At 33.3% G+C, this 24762-nt stretch overlaps 1 long non-coding RNA gene across 2 annotated transcripts in view; it reads left to right on the forward strand.

Moving 5' to 3' along the window:
* LOC110599464 (uncharacterized) overlaps positions 1–24762 on the forward strand; it is a 74871-nt gene that overhangs the window by 36449 nt on the left and 13660 nt on the right. Inside the window, exon 3 of one of the 2 annotated variants that reach the window (XR_013423940.1) lies at positions 11137–16162. The exons of the other annotated variant lie outside the window; for it this stretch is intronic. This is a non-coding gene — a long non-coding RNA (uncharacterized LOC110599464). Of the gene's footprint in view, positions 1–11136; positions 16163–24762 lie in introns of those variants that run through there. 2 annotated transcript variants of the gene reach the window in all.

Below are 24762 nucleotides of genomic sequence, written 5' to 3' on the forward strand. Positions count from 1 at the left end.
GTATCAATGCCCCTCCTGATCTCTGATAACATTTTTGCTCTGTTGTCTATTGTGATTGAAATTAGTATAACTATTCCTATTTTCTTTAGATCAATGTTAGAATGGTATATCTTGTTTGATCCATTTACTTTGAATGCATATGCATTCTTATATAAAAGTGGTTTTTTTTTACAGCAACCTATAATATTTTTTAATCTGCTTTGAAAATATTTGTCTTTTCTAAAAAAACGTTTTTCTCTTTAATATTTTTATTTGTGTGTGAATGGACACAATACCTTTATTTATTTATTTTTTTAATGCAGTGCTGAGAATCAAGCTCAGTGTCTCACACGTGCTAGGCAACCACTCTACCACTGAGCTACAACCCCAGCCCATCAAATCTTTGTCTTTATATTGATGCTTTAGGCTATAAATTTTCATATTTATTATTGCTGTATTTGAGTGAGTATTCATCATATTTGTTACTATTTTTGTTTTTAAAACCAGTTCTTTGTTTTTGTTTCTTTTTCCACTCTTTTTCTGTTCTATAAGGTTAAAATTGAGCATTTTTATGATTCTCTTTTATCTCATTTCTGATCATAATAGCTAGATTTTTCTAGCTATTTTAAGTGGTTACTCTAGTTGTAATACATTTTCAAAACTAATGAAAATTCACTTTCCAATAATACTGTACTGCTTCAAGGATAGTGCTATATCTTCTAATGACAAAATAATCTTGAGTCCTTCCTCTCCTTCCTTGACCATTGCTTTTAATCATTTCACTTACATATATACATATATGTATACATACACACATAATTTTATAAATTGCTCCCATTTTATTTGAACAAGTTATTTCCCAATAAAGCAATTAAGGATAAGGAACATAGAAGTTTTATTCTATTTTCACTTATTCTTTCTGCTGTGCTCTTTCTTCATGCAGATTCTGGTTTCTGACCTATGTCCTGTCCACCTCTCAAAAGAACTTTACATTTTTTTTCAGGACAGGTGTATGGCAACAAAAATTTTTTGCTTATCTGATGAACTCTCTTTCCTTCATATTTGACGGTAATTTTGTTCAGTATAGAGTTCTACTTTGATTTTTTTTGGTCTCAACACTTTACATATTCATTCTATTCTGTTCTTGCCTGTAAGAGAAGTAAATGTAATTCTTTATTTTTTCTCCTTCATTGGTAAGGTTTTTTTTTCTTCCATTGTTAACTTTTAACTGCTTCCAGGATTTTTTCCTCATCTCTGATTTTCTATAGTTTGAAAATTGTGTGCCTATGTGTAGTGTCCATCCATCCCTGCCTTCCATCAATCCTGCCTGCTATTCTCTGAGTTTCCTGGATTTGTGGTTTGGGGTCTGATATTAATTTGGGTAAATTATCAGACATTGCTGTTTCAAATATTTCTTCTGTTCCTTTCTTCTCTAATTCCTATTATTTATATATTACAAATGTTGTAGTTAGTCCATAGTTCTTGAATAGTTTGCTCTGTTTCTTGTTTGTTGTTTTGTTTATTGAATTTTTTCCCTTTTTTTTTTTCACTTTTGTTTTAGAGGTTTCTCTTGAGATATTTTCCAATGCAGGGATTATTTCTTCAGTCATGTCCTGTCTACTAAGCCCATCAATGGCATTTCTGCTCATGTTCTTGATATCTAGCATTTCTTTTGGTTTCTTTCTTAGAATTTTCACCTTTGCTTACACTATCTATTCTTGTATGCTGCCTACTTTACCCATTAAAGTACTTAGCAAATCAATCACAGTTTCTTTCAGTTTTTTTTTCTTGATAGCCATGTTTATATTGGGTAAAAAGAACTGCTGCAAATAGGCCTAAGTGATATGGTATTAAGGTACGAGGGGAAGCATTATGCTGTCTTATGCATAGTCTCCACCTTTCAGTGAGCCTGTGCCTCTGGACTGTAGACTTCACAAATGCTTCTCAGTCCCCTCTACCCCTGTAGGTAGAACAGATGGCCAGAGTGGGCTGGAATTGGTATGACCCTTCTGCCATGCTGTATTTCTTTTACCAGGTCATTTGTGCTTTCATAAAATCCAGCAGGTTAAACAAATGGTTTAATGGTTTCTCTTGAGGACAGGTTTTGTTAAGAACCATGTTCTGGCATACTTAAAAATGGTTCCTTGTTGCTGGAATCACAAGTGAATTCACCCCTGATATTCCTTGTGAAAAACTGGTGGAGCCTCAAGTAGTAAAATTGAAAAAAATGTGGAGACCAACTTTCGACCAGATCCCCTGAAATTTCATCTCTCAGAGAGTTTCCCACTGAATCTCCGATTCATCTGTAACAGTTCAGACTTCCCTGCCTTACCACTGGTTTCTGCTGAGTCTTTGGCTTATAGGTTTCCACTCCTTTGAGTTGTGATTTTCTGTATTTGCTTATAGATATCTCCAATTTTGGGTGTAGTTTTGTCCCATGATCTCATTTCCCTTAGGGATCAAAGAAGAATTGTTGATTTTTCAAGTTGTTCAGTGTCTTGCCTGTTGTTAGGACACAGTGATGACTTCCAAGCTTTTATACAGTAGAAGAAAATTGGAAGACCACCTCTATTGTTTCTAAAAATTTTGTTCTCAGATTTGTTTTCTTGGGACTGGGATATTTTTTTAACACGTTAGCAATGCATATGCATAAGTTTAATTACCAGAGTTTATTTCAGTAATACTTGATTTGAGGATCGTTCAGTGGAATGAGAAGTTAACTGGGGAATTTTAGATTAAAACAAGTTTAAGAGAAAAGTGCTGTTTCTACTGCTTGTGCCGGTGGATTATGTTTGACCATTGAAATCTTTCAAACATCAAGATACAAAATAAAACTATCACTCTACTCTGAGATGTTTTTAAATGGTTCCATGCTAATCATTATAGATAAAGCCTCAATAAATGTCCCTGCAAAGAGGTTTGCTTCGGATGGCAAGCCTAGAGACTTACTAAAACTGATTATAAGTGGAGAGGCACGTATGCATAGTGCTGTTTACAATTTCCAGCATTTAATATTTTTGGATGTGTAATTGAAATCATTAACATGGAAGTTCTTCATATTGGACCTTGGACACATGATTTTTGTAAACTGGTTTTTAAGAAAGAGATAGGACTTTAAAAAGAAGCAATAAAATATGTTGTTTAGCATGCATATTTGACATGTTTATTGAGATATTCTGCCTTTTATAAGATGAATACTATGACAAATGACAAAGAAGAGGCTGCATCACTATCAGTTCTATCCATGTACTGCCAATGGGCAAAGATTTCTCATTTCATACATCATTTACAACTTCCTACAGTAATTTTACACAGTTCATATCCTCAGTACAAGGCATAGCAATTATCTATACACACATATGCATGCAGGCATATTGGATATGAAAACCATGCATTCCCCCAAAGAGCTCCAAAGTTCACATATTTGAATGAGTAAAAAATGGGTAAAGACTTGCAAGTTATCCAATTAAAAAACTTTCTATTTTAACTATTATCCCAATGTGCACCTCTAAAACAGGTTGTTTCATAAAGTCTTCTTTTGGAGTTTTGTTTGTTTAGTAAAATGGGATTTTCAATTTCTTTTGTATTCTAAAGGTTATATTATGAAAGTAAAAGAGAATCACATTAAATTCCCTACCATTATAAACAGGTTAAAAAAAAAAGATATAATGTTGTACTCTGGAATGAATGAAAGCTAAAATATTTAATAAAATATTTAATATTAAAGATATTTAACAATAAATGTGTATAAAAATTGAAGTCTGACATTTGTCTGGATTTTCTGAAATTAATTTAAGTTACTCTTGTAGTCCTACTTTTCATCTAATATAATAGCCACCTATTTAGATAGATTGTGAATTGATATATTATTCCTAATATCCAGAAATAAACTTTTTCATATATTAGTAATGATTTAGAATTAATTTTTATCTTTTTCAAATTTCAGTATTTATTATATTCTGGCTTTATTATATGTAATTGGAACAACAAATGATAGTCATCTAGCTTCTTTTAATAGCATAGAAATGAATGCTTTAAATTCAGCAAACACTTTGGAGTCACACTAGTTATTTATTAATCTCTTTTTCAAAACTTTGATATACTGATAAGGTATACTCAATTGGGTAATTTTTTAAGGTACAAAATAAAGGAAGTATTTTTTAAATTAAGATTGATAAGTGTTTTCACATCATCTGCCTATAAGTTTAGTGATGTTGTAGCCAATGATAGTGACCATAGAAAGAATTCCATTGTATCTCAATTTTATGAACAGTCATATTTTAAGAATAGGCTAACATTTTCAAATTACATATCTGTGTTTTATAGCTGGTTGGCTTTTGGTGACTTTTTACTAGGCCCCTTAGAATGATTGAATAACTTAAGAATAAAGTCAAATTCTATTCAAGTGTGATTTAGAGGTCTTAAAATGGAGGATGTAGACAAAAGCACTTCTAATTAGCTTAAACACAAAAATGATGTTAAAACTGTACTGGACAGTTCTTCATAGCATTGACTTTAATAGAAAGAACTATAATTGCATCATACATATCACATGGTATTAGAGTCACTTTGTAGACTTCTAGAAGCCAAATCATTTCTTCTTCCTTTCTATTGTAGAAATTCCTATTACAGCCACTTTTCCTATAATCCCCACACTGTATACACACATCAATAAAATCACAAGTGGTATTGGGAAACAATGAAAAATTTAAAAACATTACAATCCTATTAATACTATGATCAGGTTTTATTTCTTTTTGACTGATGTCCCACTAAAGATATTTTATTATTTCTCCATTCAAGAAATATTCATTGAGGGCCTCCATTTCTTGCTGGTAATCAGGAGAGGATTCTTGTAGGTTTCTAGAGGCTGCCCTTTGTTAGTGGCCACATGGGATTTTAATATTGCTACATGCTTCATAAAAGGTGGCAAGTGAGGGAGAATCCAGTTACATAGGAGCTTTGATCTTATGTAATACAACCACATACTCATATACATGTGATCATGTACAAGCGGATTAGCTTTGCCATATTCTATTGGCTTAAAGTAGGTCACAGGTCCCAGTCACACTCATGGGAAGGAGATCACAGAAGGACACGGATATTACCTGTCCTCCTAAGGAAATATCTTAAATATCTGCCTACCATACTACATAGAGCTAACTATCCAGTATGAGCAGTTCATTCACACGCACGCACACACACACACACACACACAAGTACTTAAAAATAAAACAGTAAGGTATAACTAAGAAAAAAAAAGTTTTTATCTATTAGAAAGCTGTATAACACTCAATTATGAAGATCACCTCTCTGGACCCAGAAGGGTTTGGGTCCACACCTGAAAATGGAAAGAATTCAACTAGAATAACTACTACAATCATTAGATAGAATTGTTTAATTCATTAATATTTTAGTTTTTACTTTAGACATTTACCCAGATGTTTCAATCTTCTTAATGGCTTATATCAAAAAGGCTAAGTGTAGCAGGATTTCAATTCAATTTAAATGTAGTTTTAAACGTCTACCCCGAACAAGGCTGAGGAAAGTAGTAGAGTTAATGCATAAGAAGATTAGTCCTAAAGTCAGAATCCTACTCAAATCTCAGCTCTTCCTCTCACCAACTGAGTGACCTTTGGCAAAATGTTTAATCTTCTCTTCATTGGTAACATGAAATGATGATAGTACTTAACTTAGATTGTTGAAAAGATTAAATGACAAAGTGTATGAAAAATGTTCAGCACATTGCCTCACAAATCTTAATTACTTCATAATTATTAGCTATTATAGATTTTTATTATCATTGCAATATAATGTGTCATGTGTTAGGCAAGTGAAATACATACAAGGCGAATAATAAAGTCTCTCTGCCTTTAAGGAAATAACAGAAATGGTGCTTTATTGAAATACTTTCTCTTCTGGAATATGTCATTATGTTTGATTTCCCCTGAGATTTATCATAAGCAGGAAAATTGAGAGAGTTGAAATTCTTGTTTAATTTTATAAATATTGTTATTTTAATATTTGAATAATTTCTATTGAATTTTATCCAATATTCTCAGAAAGAATTAAATAAGGCAAGCTTTTTAAATATAAAAATCCTATCTACCTGCCTCATGAAAATGTTCATTTTTGTTTTGTATATTCTGTTCTTTTGAGAGCAGATTTCCAGGTACAATACTTCATGGTTAGTAATAAATGGGCCATACATAAATTATGCATTCAGTAAAAGTGAAAGACAAAAGCACTGAGCATCTCTTTTGCTAGTTAGAGGAAACGGTTTCACTGTCTGACATTGAAGACAAGACAGTCAGTGTAATTTCATAGAATTACAAGCAGCCAAATTCACACTCCACCTTATCTTTCAAACTCTCTTTTGTTCTCTACACAGAAAAATCACACAGAATGAGAAGTAATCATGGAGCGACAACCATTTTGCTCTGGAGAAAAATCCTCCCACAAGTCTTTTCTAAATTTTTTCCCCCCACTTGATCTTGGGTTTTCAGTCTTTGAACTTATTTTGTGGCATGAGGACAAACCCAGAAGGCCCAAAACTGCAAAATTCAGTGTTTTATTCTATTTATGCTGCTATAACAAAATATTACAGACTAGGTGATTTATGTATAAAGGACAGAAAATTATTTCTCACAGTTCTTCAGTCTAGCATTCCAAAGTCAAGTGGCTGGTGGATTTGTTGATGGTATTTTGAACCCTTGTGTCCTCTGGCAGGGAGAAATACCAGGACTTCACATAACAGAAAACTGAATGGGAACAGCAGTGGATTGTGCTAAATGCTTCTATAAAGACATCTAATCCCATGCACCAGGGCTCCACTCTCATGACTTATTCACTTAAAGCTCTCACCTTAGAATACTGTTACCTTTCCACTAAGTTTTAACACCTGGGTGCCAGAGGAGACACATTCAGTGAGAAACTCCAATGAAAATGAGCATCTCTGAATGCTGACAAACACATGATATAGATGTCAGGAAACATGGCAAATACTTCTGTGTTTCATGAATGTGTGGATACCTTTTGAGGGACATTGGCTGATGAGAGGGTGAAAAGTAGATTTTTGATAAATCTCTTTACTTTTAACTTCAAGGATTGAAGTGAGGATATCAAAGTAACTAAGGCAAGAAATAATATTAAATAGCTGCATTCTCAGTTGATGAAGATTATGCTGTATTATTTAGTATGTCCCATGGTCTAAAATTGTCTTTTCTGCTTACTTATTTCCTTCTTTGAAGGGTTTCCCTCATTAAATCTCAGATCCAAGATGGTGCCTGTCTTACACATTTTGTTCCCTTACCTTTGCTCATTCACTGAAGTTGAGTAAGGTCACTGTAGGTACTTCATAAAAGGCCCTCAACAAAAGAATGACTAGTTGAGAGATTCCAAGAAGCTAGGAGACCTTAGGATAGTCACTTAGCCTCGTGGAGTCTCAGTTCTTCACTTTTAAAATGATAGTGTACACTGGACAGGAAACATTATTTACAGAACTAACATTCATTGATAGTACGCATGTTTCAAAGAGGCCCCATGATAACCAACTAAGTTCTTATGGGAAACTTTTTTCTTTTATGTAACCGATGATATTGGACAAATCTTATGTTTTCCTGAAATATTTTTCCAAGACGTAATTAATTAGGATGTGAATTATCAGTGCCTTATTAATGTCTGCTCTATATTCTTGATCAAATCATTATTTTTATCTGATAAGTATAGTTTTGGGTATGTAGCTGCCCAAATAAGATAAAACAAAAATTTCTCTAAGCTTTCATTGAGGTTCCTAAAAATGGTATTTTTTTTTTAAATGGTGAATTTCCAGCAGTTCTAAATGCGAGTAGGTCTTTTGGTATAGAAAACAGAATTGAGATATACTCAGTTGTTTCTAAATTTAGTAGTGCTATAAACACCTTGTATGAGTTGACTTGAAAGAATCTTCAATTATCTCTTTCATTGTTCCCAGTGTGATGAGAGTAAATTTTAAGAACATTTAGCTAAATTCATTAACAAATTGTGACTTTACCACATCATCAGTTGATTAAATTAACAATTTTAGAAAGGTATTGCTGATAGCTGTGAATAAAATTTAAGTTCCTTTGCCCCTTGTGAGGAAGTTTTAATTTTAATTGTTTATCTGATTTTTTCTCAATAATGCCAAAGTGTGATTGATATACAATATTTTAACAAGATCAATGTATAGAATTACACATTTCACATATCATCAACTAAGTATGGTAATACAAAGATATTCAATTTCAAAAGTTATTATTTTGAAAATAGTGTTGAGGTTTTTGATTTTGCTACTGTAATTTCGAATGAGAATATGAAAAATGAATAGGCAGTAGAAAATAAAGAATGCTACAACATTCATATTTAAGGAACACTTATAAGATTCATATTTTAAAGTCATGCTGTTTATTTAGTAGAACTTACTTGCTAATTGAATAAAAATGTTATATGCATTGTTTGTAGATTTCTAAGTTCTTGGCAGAATTATAGAAAATTCGAGCTTATAAAACTTGGAAAACATTTATGTTAATCATTTTTATTGACTTGTCTTCCCTCTGGACCCTAAGAAAGTAAAAGTAGCCCAAAGTAAAGGTCTAAAGAGAAAAAAAAAATGAAGCTAGTAAACCCTACTGACATTAACTTCCTAAGAATTTCAGCATACAATTTGCCCATACAGGTTCCATTAAAGTTAATGGGAGTCGTGTGACTAATTCTCTCTGTAGGGTACTAAAAATGTACCCTGCAGTATTAAAAAGTCTGAACCTAATTTTTACTTTCTCTTAACCTTGATTATGTTATACTAAAGATAGATACTTTCATTATCACACATATATATAGTAAATTTTATATAAAGATTTGAAAATAATTTATTTGGGGGAGAGGCTGCAGTTATATGGGTCAGAGTAGAATTTTAATTAGTGTTGCAAATATGAGTACTGCTTTCATTATAATGATAAAACAAGCATGAGTGTCTGTAATTTACCCTCCAGCTATACAAATGAGAACTTAAACCTCAATGAATTCAATAAATGAAACATTTTCAGAACACTTACTTAAAATCAGGTCTACTTTTTAATCAGTCATGTTTTAAGTGAATGCTTATTAATAGATCATTAATAAAACATGCTTATGGAATGAGATTTTGAGAAAGAGGTGAGATGAATGCAATATAAAGAAAGTAAAAAAAATCTAGTGGATAATACTTTTGTTTTAAGTAATTTACTTTATAGTAAGTCACATATTTATTTCAAATTAAAAAACGAATTCCTAATTTTTACAGTTCTATATGAAGATAAAATACTACAGATAATATTATCTGTGAATTCATGATCCTTTTATACTGCCCAAGTTCCCTCTGCTTTTGACATTCAAACTGAAATATTAATCTCATCTTTTTTCTTTACATAATTTCTGCCTGGCTTCTATCAGTACCTGGGGGGACTGTACTATAAGATTTTATTTTCAAAAAATGCAAAAGGAAAAGAAAAACTATATACATGAATAAATACTTCATCATCCATTTTTCACTGAAATCAGCAGCTATGCTGCAAAAAAGGAAACGCATAAGAAGTTTCCTAAGCACAAAAAACACTGGGAAAAATCAGGCAATATTGCCAAACAATAAATAAAGCATAACACTCTCCCAGGATCTAGAAGTGAGTTTGTGTAACCTTCCAGCAACAGCATAAACTGTGATTAGAACTGATCTTTTATGCTATACTTTTATCTTCTCTAGATTTCTATTAAAAGATTACATGTGTCTAAATTACTAAAGAATCTTGAGTTTGGGTGGGGTTGGGGACAAAATTTACAACTAATAATAAATTCACAGTTCCAATGTGTTGAACCTGATGTCTTACACTTAGCTGTAGAACTTAGTCAGATTCCACAACTACTTTCACCACAAAATCCCATACTTAGAATTTGAATGGAAGCTTTCAACATTTCAGTGTTGTGCTGAGACTTGCTTCCCTGATCCGCAGGGTCACCCCTGAAGGCTGTAACCATTCAACTACAAGGGGGCTCTTTGAATCCATTGGGCCCAGATTTCCAGGATGATTTGTAATACTGACCGCAAAGAGATAGAGGCAGAAGACATTATAATCCTAGTTATTTATAAATAACTCATATGAAAATAAAAATTCTTAAATGGGGTTTCCTAGAAATACATCTGGCAGTCTGGGCTATTGCAATACCTCTATTGCAATAGAGCTAAGTGGGTCTCAACAATTTAGCATAATTCCATTTTCAATTGTTCTGCTTCTTGATCTAACTTTATAAGGTACCACTCCCCCTCTCCTTTTGAAGACATAATAAGTTGTATCTTGGATTAAAGACAATGATCACATATGAATATCTGTTATTTTTAAAAATTGTATAAACATGAAGTTCAGATTTTGCAATAATCTGAGGAATTTGATTATTTTGAGGAAGCTCCCCAGCATGATAGGATTAATTATTGCTACTTTAAAAATGTTACTGATACAGGATGCTACTGAGATGTTAAAATATATTACTAAGAAAGGCTGGATGAGTTGAAAGGAATGCAGCCCAGACTCTGATTAAGTACCATGCACTGAGGACATGCAATGATCTAAGGTAGAACACTTGTACCATGTGTACAGGCATTTAGCAGAAAAATTAACCCCTTCTCAATACTATACTATCTCCACTCTAGGTCTGGATCTGATACTCTTCTTTCATCACTTGAATTCTCCACTTCTGTTTCTTGTTGCAATCTCCCTTGCCATGAACCTACTTTAGTTCATGATTATTTGGTTCTTCTTTTATATCATCCTGTAAAAATGATCTTCTCTATCCCTCATAGTACCCAAATTACACTGAAATGATCGCTCTAGGTATGTGTCATTTTCCTTAAAATATAAGTGTACCCTAAGGCTAGGAACCCTGTGTCACTGGACCTTTGCACAGCAGGTGCCCAAACTTCCTTTACTACGGGAACTGGAATTGAATACATGCTTTCAGAAAGTTCTGTCTTTCTATCTGTAATTGCTACACATTGGATTTTTAAATTAAGAGCTCTGATTTGCATGACAATGCCTCTGTCAATAATATTTCTTTCATTTTAACTATTTTTAGCCAAATTTTATATTTCATAATTTTGTATTGTGCTTAAAGGTGAGGTTCTCTTTATGTCCTCATTTCATGAAAATGTGCTCTGCTAAAGCCTTCTGAAAAGATGTTCTACAAGAAGCCTGCTGCTGGTGCTCATCTCTGGATTCCCTCTGCCTTGGATGCACATTCTAACTGTGTGTATGGGAATGGAAGCCAGAGCCGCTGGCACAGAAAGCTGCCTTTACTGCCTTCCCTATGGCAGGGACTGTGAGGTCTGCATTACCCTGTGTTATGCGATGATTCAGTTCACCCCAATTTGCCCTTTGGGAACTGCTGTGAAAACTTCTTTTGTATAGTAAATCATGACAGCATTTGGCCTGCATTTGGGGGTAAGTGCATGGTTTATATATTAAAGCCATTTCTTTTTCCCTTTAGAAATACCATGTGGCATCAATTTGTTTGTAAGCACAATCAAATGGCAGTTTGGGATCCTCCAGATGATTTAAAATATTCTGTATTAAGTTTTTAAAGGTTATCAGAGCAATGAAAATCTAATACTGAAAAAATTACGAGACTACTCGAAACCCCAAGAGTATAGCCCTTTACCTACAGAGATCCTCAGACACTAGTTGGAGAAAATCTGTTCTGAAACTATTTTTAAAACACTGGGAATGAATGGTACAGGTCAAGAATTAACACACAATTTAGAAATATGTCATTTTTTTCATACAAATGGCTGCAGAATTGAATCTCTTAGTGTCACCTGTTTCACAGAATTTTATATTAATGGTGTTTATACAGAGGTGAATTTAGGGTATAGGACAAGAAGTAGTGGTGATTTTATGATTCTAACTTTTCAAATATGTCTCAAATGGACAAATGCAGTAATTCCCCGAGTACCTACTTTAACCCTGTCTCCAGGCTCCAAGGAACATCCAAGGTTCTATACTAGAGGTTTCCAGATTTATCTGTCCATCCATACTTGTGGCTGTTGTGGTTGGTCTGTGGCCTGAAGCTTGACTTGCCCAGTAGTTCTGTTTTCCAAATTAGGCTTAGGATGTTTGTGACCCTGTTTGGTTTGTTCCAAAGAAACTGCCATATATTTAATGAGGTTGTGAACATATACTGAGATTTGTACATGGCTCATCCAATAAAATACATCTTCAACTCACTTTCACTTCAGTGCGTGGTTTGGAGTGGGCTGTTTTACAAGCACATGTGTTTATCATATGACTTTATTTGGGGACAAACATCACTTCTTGCATTTGGGATACAGTTTCTGAGCAGCTGAACACGCTGCTTCATCCTTCCCTATTTGAGAACAACTCTTAAGGTTGAGAATCCTTTTCCATATTTTTGGCAGGTTTCTTTGAAGGTTAAGTTGTCTTACTTTATTTCCGTGTGCACTTCTAGTGGAGGAGGATGAAACAACCTGTCTTTACTCAGAAAGGTGGGTAACTCATGACTTCCTGAGTGCTGACTGAAGCAGAAGCCTCTTACCAGTTACCTGCACTCAGAAGAGTCGTGTTTTTCTCAGGTGTGAGCATGAGGAAAGGAGCCAGGAGACCTTGAACTCCTTCTGTGCTCAATTTCTGGGACATTAGGCAAATGACTGAGTCACTGGCTTATTCTATTTTTTGAAAAAAAAAATCTTCCCCTAGTACATTAGAAAGGGGGCATTATGACTAATACTGAGAAGAGCTATTTTCTTCTCTAAGTCTCTAACTTGCACAGCAACCGAGGTGGTCTTTTGCTGAATGAACTTTGATGAGTGGTTCAATGACTCATCCAGTATCTTCTAGTTTGATATAATATATTAAACCACATTCTATGAATAAACCAGACAGATCAAATGTCTCTCGTTTGATGATTCAGATCCAGTGCAATAAAACAGAATATTCCATCAGGTTTATTTCCTGTAATTGTAAGAGACACAATTGATTTTCCCATTTTTTCTCCCTCATATTTTCCTACCACCCCCTCAGTATTTGCCACAATTGCTGATGGTGAAAGAAAACTGGAAATAGTCTATCATAAAATTCAAAACTCCACAAACCTCATGGTGCTTCATTTGAGAAAAAAGATTAAGAGTGAAAGTATGTATGAAATTCTGATGTGGACCCTTTCAGAACTTTACAAGAAAGAGTGAAATGTCTGAAATGGAGATTGCACAATTGTCACGGAGCAGAAGGCTCCCCTAGAGGCTCCAGAAGGCACATCTGGAAACTCATGGCATTCCTCAATGCAATTCAAATTATAGTGAGAAAAAGTTAATGTGGTCCTTTCTGCTTCCCTTTGGTCTGGGTCAAGGATTCGGTCAGTGCAGCCAGCACATGCAGAGCTTAGGGGTCAAGGATGTGGCTGGCACTACTGGTGTTTGAGTTGGGCATTGGGAGGTTTATAACATGCATAGCATTGAGCAAATAACTAAACACACTGAAAATAGAGAACATCAGGTACTGCTCTTACAATTTTTTATGTTAAGTTTTAGAGCATTTAAAAATAAAAGGTAGAATAAATTTTAAAAGCCTATGTGGCTTAAGTAATTACTTCATCAGAAGAATAACTTACTTTATATTTAGTTTATGCAGTGCATTATGCATTTGTAATGCTATATATACTTTCTTCAGGTATTAGGCACATACATACACTGACAGATATATTCTTATTGTTTCAGTTTCCCCAAGAGTCAGAAACAGTCCAGAGTCAAAAAACAAAACAAAACAAAAAACCCCAAATAATCAAACAACCCCCCAATCCCCCCAACCATGTTAGTAGAGCAAGATGAAAAGGAAGTTGTATGACTGTAAATAAAGATTTATTTTGAGTCCAGTAGTAGTAATATATTGGTCTAAATGAACCATAATGATGGATTTGTGTAGTAAGTTAGAATTAAGTGAGAAGAGAAATATATTTAAGCTTGTTCTCAAAATCTCACTCAATTAAACTTTTTCTAATAAAGATGAGTACATTGGTTGAGGCTGCCTAAGACAAGATTGATTTGTTTCTTGGCCATTAATGGAGAATTTATAAGTCAAACATGGTGGCACATGCCTATAATCCCAGCATCTCAGGAGGCTGAGGCAGGAGGATTGCAAGTTCAAGGCCAACTTCAGCAAATTATCACCCACTGCAACCCCAACAGTAGGTATTAACATTATTTTTTTGATTTATCCCTCCTGCCCCCAACCAACCGAGGGCTTAATACACATCCTCTATTCCTCTTTTAAATGATTTGAAACAGAATTTTGGGATATTTTTTGAAATGTATTTTAATTAACATTTTCCCCCAAAGTTAATTCATCTACCCAGAAACCATAATTTACATTGAAAGTGCTAAATCTAAGCTCATTTCCCTGCTTCAAATTGGGTTTTAAATAAGTTGAGCATTTTAATATCTAATATGCTGCCTGACACATCTCGTGGCAGATAATTCTCACTGGGCCCCAGAAACACAAGGTCATTGATTAGAGTTGGCACCTTCTGTAAACAGATGCACCTGGCCCAAGCCTGCCATTGGTTTGCAGACTTTATTTTAGAAAGGAGAATTTTGGAGGAAGGATGTTCATTTTTTTAAATTAATTAGGCAAAATAATTCATAAAAACAGAAGGACTTTTTGTTTCCTGGATGTAAGCTGAAATATTGTATGAAGTTGTGTGTGGTAGTCAGCAAAGATGCTAGGCTCTGGCTCTGAAAAACAGAGAAAGCCTTTAAATATAGTGAAGTTAAAAAAGTCTTTATGGTGGCAGTGTTTAAAGATTGCCTATAATAGAAAATTAAGGAAATGGTTAAAGCAATGTTAATATGAGGTATTCATTCCAAAATATTTGTCTTTATGTCCTATTGTGTGTAAAAGGAGTTTTTAAAGAAAAAAAAACTTTTGAAAACTCCTTTGCCTTCAAACCTCATCTTCAATTATGATGTGATTCCTACAAAATGCAAGGCTGTTAGCTTATCTTCAGGCTTGTGTTGCTGCTAAGCACCCAGCCCCACAAGCCATCACAGTCTATAATACTTACTGGATTCCAAAGGATGAGAAGCTGATGGGAATGGCATAGATTAGTTGGCAATGAACTCTGTCAGGTTTTCCCAGGAATATTATATTTTTAATTTGATCAAGTTATTTTTTTAGTTCAAAAGACTAATTCTTTTTTACTTTTATGTTACACATACAAAATAGGTGTTTTCTGCTGTTAACAGAGAACATCTTTATTTCCTTTATTACATACTTGGTCCTTTTTAAAATTTTTATTGACAAAATATTTGCATTTATTGTTATTTGAAAATTTCTTCCCTTAGGTATTCTATGATAGTGTGTGTGTCTGTGTGTGTGTGTGTGTGTATTCATGTGTGCATGTAAATTGCAATACAAATAAAAATTCAAAGACGATTTTATTATGAAACACTCTCATATTAAATAGAAATACAATGATTTTCCTAAATGTACTCTATTACTTTTGCCAATAGATTTACAATTATTCCTAATATGTAAGGCATGTACGGCTCTTACATTACAAATATTTTAAAATTTGCTTCAAGAGTTTTTTTTTTTTTTTTTTTTTTTTTTTTTTTTTTTTTTATCAAGGGATTCCATCCAGTTTCTTCATGGACCTAGTTGTCAGGATCCCTCAAGGAATTTTGGTTCTGTGATCATTTTTGGCCACTTAGATCTCTAGTGAGATCAGATCAGGTGAAATGACCTTACTCTTGTAGAAAATTCAGACTTGAATTTTGATGGACCATCGTCTACTTAAAAATTTCTGAAGGAGATCTAATGGGATTTCTATCAGATTAGATTTCTTAACACAAAATCTGCTCTTCAAACGAGAATTTGAATAGGAGTCTATACTTTTGCAGAAGGATGTGGAAATCAAGAGTGATTTTTTTTCCCATGGTAAGGATTTCCACTTTCTTAACAATTCAGTGCCACAGAGCCACACAGATATTCAGAGATGTTGTAAGGTTTTGGGTGAATCCCACACAAATGGATCTGAGATATAGACAGGAAGATGCCTCTATCACTCAACACTAGATACATATACTAGGTTGATGTATAAAGATAAAGACACCAGGTCTCACCAACCCTCAATGAATCATTTAACTGATAGAAGTGTTATCTTATGGGAAGCTATTAGTGAATGGTCACAGAGCTAATAGCAACAATTGTGCATGAGCTGCTAGAAGATGGAAATAAGAAAAAGAACTCAGACTTCTAGAAAAGAATTTATAGGAAAATATTTACGTTTCGATTTCTTATTTGGCAGGGTTGAACTAAACAGAGTTGGTTGTTGTTGTCTGAAAGAAATAGACTATATTCAAAATAAATATTACCTGGACATGTCAAAATGATTGCATGCTTTTTTCAAATGTTGACTCCTAATACAAAGATTGTACGGATTCAGTCCATTGGATGAGATGTTGTTTTTAGAAATGATCTGCCTCTTCTGTTCATTCACATCCAATTCAAGAAATAGGAAATTATTCTGGAATCTTTTTTTCTCATTATGGTCATGATATGAAATTCATTTCGTGGTTGCTGAGCATCTTGAAAATACAGTAGATGGTTTCGACTACATACTCCTCTCCAGTGATTTTACTACAACTGATCAAATAACAAATGATAAAATGTTTTAGATTGTACATTATTTATTGTAGATCACATGCTATTTATTTCATTTTGAATACATGTTATTAACATTGAATTTGTTAAGCATTTTCAACAGAATTTGTATTTTATATATAAATGCATATTTTGTACTTTATGTTCAATATAAAAGTAACAGTCTATCATTCTATAAAACATGGATAACTTGGAAATATAAATATAATTTCTGAAGATGCATAAATATGGTTCAAATGAGAAATCAAAATAAATAAAATATGGATTTTATAATATTTTTCTGCTCTAGTTAATCTTTTCTGTCCCAATTAATTCCTCTAACATACATTGAAGTATGTAGAAAAATAAATTAGCTATGTTTAATAAGTAATTAATTTTTATGAGGGTCTAGCAGAAAATAGCATTTCAATGTTAAACAGAATTGTGACTTCTAGATTTCCATTTTAAGGTCTTAATGCTAAGAGGTGATTAAAATTAATTATTAGAATAACCTTTCTAAATCAAATCCATTTCAAAGGGAAGTTGACTTTTTTCCAGACTTAGGTAGTGTTTCATATTCCAAAATTTGAAAAGGTCTTTAAGAGATACTTTACATTGTCTTTTAAAAGACATTTTTATATCTGGCAAAATTTTGATTTCCACTTTCTAGATAGAGCTTTCCATCTCCAAGTTGTGATGCCTCTTAAGGCAGAATCTAAAATATATGTAGAACTAACCCTTTAGGAAATTATTTCCACTTTCATTGATACAGGCTCATCTCCAGAATAATTAATTTAGGCCTATTTAACATTACTTGGGTGTAGAGTTAAGAGATGCAAAGAATTAGAAACTTTAGATAAATCGGATCCTGACGATGTAAGTCCTCATATATTTTATACTAGTTTTCAAACATTTAAAACAATAAATTAGTGTTTTATACACAGATATGTATACACATTTGTACATACACATATTTACATTTACACATGTGTATATATGCATTTGTATGAATAGACAGGTATGCATGTGTAGAAACACTTTTGTGCATGTGTGTATGTACATGTATTCTCTAACTCCTGGAAGAAGAATTGCTCCTTGTATGGAAAATTGTATAATATTAGCAGCTGTTTGAAAATGCATTTACCGATAGTCTTACAGAAAATAAGATACTTCCTGGCTGGTAATGTTAAGTCGGAACACCTTGGTATATCAGAACCCTCCTAAGAATGTCCCCAGTGGCTGGCAGGCTGCCCAGCTCCATCTTCTTTGGTCCCTTCAAAAGAAGCAGTGAAGCTGTGCTTTTCTTATCTGCAGATGATCCCAGACTGAGATAGAGACAGAGTGCCAGAGTAAGAATAAGAGTACGTGCATGAATATTGTTAGATGACCAAATTTGAATTAAAAAAAATACAACTATTTTATAGTTAAACATAAAGTCAGATAAATTGGAAAATGGAAGTACACATGAAAAAGTTATAGGAAATTTACATATAAGAGCATAATACAAAATGAATTTGAAATTTTTAGTTAGCAAGAAACTCAATAACTAAATGATCAAAACGAAAATGATGGGTTCCAATTTCTTACTCTACTTTCAGTGTTGTTAATGTAATATTAAAAGGAACAGAGTGACAGGAGAAAAGAAGACAACATCCTGGGGAAACACATTTGGTACATATTCAGAGCAAGGAGTACACACTGGAGCATACCAAAGAGAGATCGCCAGGGCAGGTGGACATTCTCAGATCAGAATTCTATTGGTTAAAAGAGGTGAGACTGTTTAGGAAAAAAAAAAAAAAAAAAAGGAATAACAGGTAAGAGCCATAGAGAGGTATGCATTGTCACCACACAGGACAATATTTTCCTAAAGACCATCACTATTCATCAATGGACTTGTTTGTCTTAAAGGAGGGTCTGAATTTTGCATGACTAGAAATATTAAAGATGACCTTTACATTTTCTTTTCTTTTTGAAAATAGAAGCCATTTCTAAAAAGATGTACTTTGTGACCAAAACAGCTCTGAACTGTGCATTCACCAATATTGCTCTGCCTTCAATTCTCTGGACATAACACGAGAAAGAAGGAAAGATTCAACCATCCATTTTCATGAGGTTTTTGTCTGGTGCAGTGCCTGAAATGGAAGCCCCCACTTCAGTAATATAAGATTTGATAAATAAAGAGATACTCATCTGGGATGCTGTGTAAATTATCACATACTAAATAAAATAAAGTGGCATAATCCACTCTCCATGTAGAACTTTCTTTTATAAGCATTTGTCATAGAAGTTCTCTCAAGCATTGTTATTGGTTGTGCTCACTTGTTTTTTGTTCTGTTTCATAAGGTCTGTGGTCGTTCAGTGATAAAAGAGTTTTCTAATGTTCTCAAGATAATAATATAATTGCAGCCTCACAAAGGTCACCATTGTCACTGTCATTGTCTGTTTGATTATTTTATCTTCTTCCACTTCCTGTTAGCTTGTGGCTATATTCTGATTCTTTAAAGCACTATGTAAATCTAAGTAGCAAATACAATTTTTAATCTTAGTGGATAACATGAACATCACATGGAATAACCCCAGGAATTTTGTTATAATGGTGTCATATCTAATGATGACCTCCTCAGTCCCTGCGAACGTCATTCAATTTCTCATTTCCGCATTGATTTTTTTCATGCTTTTCTTAGTGGCCTTTAAACAGCTCTCAAATTGCTCCCTTTACTGAAGTGGAATGCTGCATAACTACAAAGATGCTTCACTTCCCAGCTTCATAATATTACACCCTGTTTCAATTTTTTTTTGCAAACAAATTGTGGCACCAATATGTAAAAAATGCCATACTTATTTTTAATTGGAAGTACTGATTTCATAAAAAAGGTAATTTAAAACAATTTTCCCTGAAAATGCCTATGTACAATTAAAATATATATATACTACCAATGCTGTATACCAAAAATAAAACTTTTCCCAAGCAACTTTTATATAAGAAGAATTCTTAATAGAAATCTAATAAGTATATATTATTTCAAGATCTAACTTTAAAAATTAAAATAATTTATCAGATTTTCAAATATATTTACATATGCTGGTTTATGAAAGTTGTTTTGGAATAAAAATTATTTGCAACTACAATATAATTCATTTATTCACAATTTGAACATTTTTTCAGCAAAATATTATACTCTTCTAAAATCTATTTTCTCTTTATTTAAATAGAGGCAAATATTCCTATTTTTTCTATAAAAGTATTAATATAGTTTTCCTTCTGCCTCTGTTTGACACACTTACATTTTGCATAAGATATGCTCCTTAATATTTTCCATTCAGTATTATAAAAACTTCTAGAAATGGCATTTAAAAAATTACATTGGCCCATTTAATTTCACCACTACCAATTTTAAGAAATTACACAAAGAAAACTCTAGAAAAAGGTAGAACATTTAGCTCACTGGATTTGGTTTTATAAACATTGATAATACTTCTAAAAACATTAATAGAACATTTATTTCATCTCCTTTGTAATAAATACTTTTTCCTTTTAATGGAGGCTTTATACAGTTGCATTACTAATGTCTCAGTTGAAAGTGCTTTCAAATGCTTTTGAAAGATATTCTCATTTGAATTATTCTTGCTCTGAAAATTATTGCTGATGTTTAACTTATATTCTCCTTTATTCAATTGTAGATTTTTAGATTATCTCAGAAAATTAATTTTTCTTATAATGTTTCCCTTAAATCATTGTAGGTGATCTTAATATATCATCCTTCCTAAGCTCACAGGGTACTGTTTAAGTTTCCAGATAAATTTCCAGAAAATCCAAAGATGAGTAAGATTTTCTTTAATTTTTAAATTTTTGATGGAGTGATGCAGATGTTCTCATTTAAGTGTTGTATTCTAATCCTAGAAAAAAGGTAAGAAAACTCAGTAGAATCTTAAGATTTTTGTCAATTTCACTGTTTACTTGCTATTTCAGTTTTTTTTTCTAAAATACTTATCAAAAATATTATTCCCAGCTTGAGCACAGTGGCAAACACATGTAATCCCAGCTATCCAGTATGCTGAGGCAGAAAGATTGCAAGTGCCAGGTCAGCCTCCATAATTTAGAGAGACAGTGTCTCAAAACAAAAAGCTGGGAATATAGCACAATGGTAGCATGCCCCTGGGGTTAGTCACCAGTATTACAAAAAAAAAAAAAAAAAAAAAAAAAAAAACAGCTTTAAATTTCCTCTTTCCTCGTCACACATTTACTATAACATAAATGATGTTTGTAAGTTTAAAAAGTATTACCTAATAGAATAAGTTATGCTTTATGTATGTATGTTCTGCCAAGATACATTCGACTGTCATGTATAACTAAAAAGAAAAAGAAAAAAGATCTAAATTATCAGTGCATTTTTAAAAAATTATAGTTACAGATGGACAGAATGCTTTTATTTTGTTTATTTATTTATTTTTTATGTGGTGCTAAGAATGGAACCCATGCTAGGCCAGCACTCTACCATTGAGCTACAGCCCCAGCCCCTTATCAGTGCATTTAAAAAAATTCCTTTTAGTTACATACAATACCAGACTACACCCTGATAATCACAGAATTATGGAAATGGAACATGACCTGCTCCAATTCAGTGCCTATCAGCCCCCAACCCCTGCCTCTCCCTTCACTCCACTAATCTCTCTTCAACCTATTTACAGTTAATTTTTTAAAAATTAATGTCCTCTCTATATATGTGATTCTGGGATGTACCATGCCACATTCATAAATGCACATAAGAAAGTTCTGTCATCAGTGCATTATTATCTCTACTGACACCACTCCATGAAGACCACTGTTATTTTTTGCCTGGACTTTTATAACAATCTCTTATCTGGCTTCTCTGCTTTTATTCTCATACCCCTTCTAATTTATTTTTCACATAGCAGCCAGAGTGATTTTCTGCACACATAGGTCAGATCATGTCATTACCTAGGTTACATTTTCTGGAGGTTTTCCCATTTCACCTAGAATAAACTCTGAACTGCTTAGTTTACTAGCTCATGCCTGTCTTTCTCACAATCACATTCTCCTTGGCCAGACCCACAGTCTCCACCAGTGTCGGTAGTATGCTATAGCGGTCGTGCCTTCCTCCCTTCTGGGAACAAACCAAATCCTTCTGACATCAAGGCACTTTCTCTTTTTTTAACCCAATGTTCTTCCCCACGTTCTTCACATGGCTCACTTTCCCTTCTTCAAATTTCACCTTAAATGACATCATTCTTTCATTGTAATACCTCTCATGATCTATAATTATCTTGCATAGTTTAATGATTTCTTATTTCTTTTTCTTGCTCCCAGCAGGATATAAGCTCCAAAGCAAGAATCTTTCATTTCTCTAAAGAATGTTGCTGCTTTTTAGTGGGAAATGGTATTTAGAAACCAAGATGTGGTTGCTGGGTGTGCACATGGCTGTGGAGCTGTCATTATTTCTGATTCTTCATGGTGGATAAAGCCAGAATCTATCCCTACACATTCATTATTTTTGATATTTAAACATCAGTTTATTGTCATTAAAAACTATGGCCTGTATTAGTACAAAACAAAATCAAATAAAAAGACTGAGCAAATAGTCCATATTAAAAGAGATTAAAGAGACTATAAAGACACCATGTTTAAAGACCCCATGTCTCAGGTAATGTGTCATCCCAGAATAGATCTTGGATTGATAAAAATTTGTCTTTAGATATACCTATAGTAGTTACATCTATAGTATAATATTAGCATAAATAACAAATTCTACATATGGACAAAGGATTAGATAATAACATTATATAAATGTTGAAGTGTCTTGATTTTGATAATTGCATTGTATTATGCATGCTACTTTCCTTGTTCACCAGGAAACATACACTGAAGTGTTTATGATAAAATGTCACTATTATCTGCAAGTCACAATGATTCACAAAGAAACAGAGCATAACTCATAACATTCTCTCTTCCACTTCTCCAAATTATTGAGAAAAAGAGAACCAATTACTAGCAAATGGGCAAGTCATAAATGACTGAATAAGAATAAAGGGCATGGATGAGAGCTTCTGTTTATACAACTTTTTTTCAGTAGGTTTATATCATGTATAAATGATTAGAACTAATAAAAATAAACAAATAAAAAGAACAACTGTATAGACAACTCAATTGCAGAATTTTCTATGAAGAATGTAGCAACATGAAAATGTCTAGTTAGATCCCTTTCAAATAAAAAAAATGTTTTCTAAAGCAATTGTATGAATTGCTTATGTAGTTTGGACAGTAACCATATATTGGTTGGCAAATAGCTGTTCTGTTTTCATGGATTAATCTTTCACTTTGTTGATGATTTCTTTTGTTCTGCAGCAACTTTTGATTTGACATAGTCCTGATAGTTTAATTTTGCTTTCATTGTCTCTGTTTTGATGTCATAAAACTTATCCTTTAACTTGTATTTTTTTCTTGCCTTTTAGCATAATATGCAATTTTATTTTATGGAGATATGCATGATTTATTGGATAATATAAGCTCCTTTACCAAGCTCTATGGAATTAGGGCTTATTTTATATACTTTTTGTTTACTATTATTTCTGAAATAATGATTTTTGTTTGTGTGTCAAAAAACCCACAAAAAACCAACGTCATTCTTTATTAAAAAAAAGAAAAGAAAATTTTCCAAAATATTCCAAAATCATGATCTGTTGGTGCTGCCTTGAATGACTGAGGATTGAAAGAGCATCTTTTCCCGTTACCACTTTAGAAGAAAATCAAATAGCTTGAAGGAAATGCAATCTGCACATCTGGGAGAATAGAATTTTTTCACAAAGGACAAATGAAAATAAGACTTATTAATGCCCCTTTTCTGTAATTAAATGGATTTTATAATTGCTTTCTTTAACCATTATTAGTTCTCCAGGTGCAAAAACACATATAAGAACACTATTGCTTAGAGCTTCTTTTTTTTACTTTACAAAAAGAAAATCTTCTAAACCACTTAAACTTGCCTAAAGCAATTTCAAGATGACTCTACCCAAGTGACTTCTCAAATTCTTAAGCTATTATCTTTCTCATTCAAACCCTTTTTCTAACTTTTCCCCAATTACTCCAACCATATAATTGCAAAGCTAAGATTCCTATAGACTGTCTCTATCAACAGATCAGGATAGGGAATGATAAACCTCTTAACAAAAACTTAATTCTGATTCTTTTCCTAGATTAAGGTATCTTAGCAACCTGTGAAGTCTGTTATCTGCTGATTCTATCATTCTGAGCACTTTGTTGAACCCTTGAACTGACCTTATACCTGTGTGTGTTTCCCTTCTTGTTGGTTTTGTTGGTCTGGGTTATATAAAATGAGATGGACAAATAAAGTAATGTGACCACACATGTCCAAGGGTATTTAGTCTTTAACATCACAATTGGTTGTTTTTAAACTTATGACATGGAATCTTTATTCCTGTGCTTTGTCTCCTGGGAATTGCAGGTCTATCTCTGCTACATGGGTGGCAGAGATGAGGAATAAGCTTGCTTTTAGACAACACCAGGATTCGAGATGAGAGGAGGGTCAAGCTAAATAAAGCCCAGGGTTGTGAGCTGGGGAGTACTGAGCAGGAACACCAATGTTGCAGTCCCATTTTCACAAGCCTGCTCCTGGTTGTATGGAGATGGGCGACTGATTCTAAGGCAACATCCAACTCTGTAAACAAGGTCACAAATTTTGGGTCTCAGTATTGGGAATACTAGCTGGTAAAATCAGAGAAATGCTGCCAATGGTGTTGAGAAATTGCTGTTTACCACTTGTAATGATTCCTTTATTTTGATTTTGCCTCATGGTCAGGTCCTATCACTAAATTCTCCTCATTTTCCTGATTATGGTAGTGTTGCAGATTCAGCCTTTTATACTCTAACTGCTCTCTGACAGGCATGGTGGCCCATGCCTGTAATCCCAGTGGCTTGGGAGGTTGAGGCAGGAGGATCACATGTTTGAGGCCAGCCAGAGCAATTTAGAGAGATCCTGTCACAAAAACAAAACGAAACAAAACAAAACACAAAACCCCCTCAAAATGTTTTCATTCACTAAGTGAATGTATG

This window comes from Ictidomys tridecemlineatus, chromosome 7 (genome assembly GCF_052094955.1).
Source record: "Ictidomys tridecemlineatus isolate mIctTri1 chromosome 7, mIctTri1.hap1, whole genome shotgun sequence".
NCBI classification, from domain to species: domain Eukaryota; kingdom Metazoa; phylum Chordata; class Mammalia; order Rodentia; family Sciuridae; genus Ictidomys; species Ictidomys tridecemlineatus.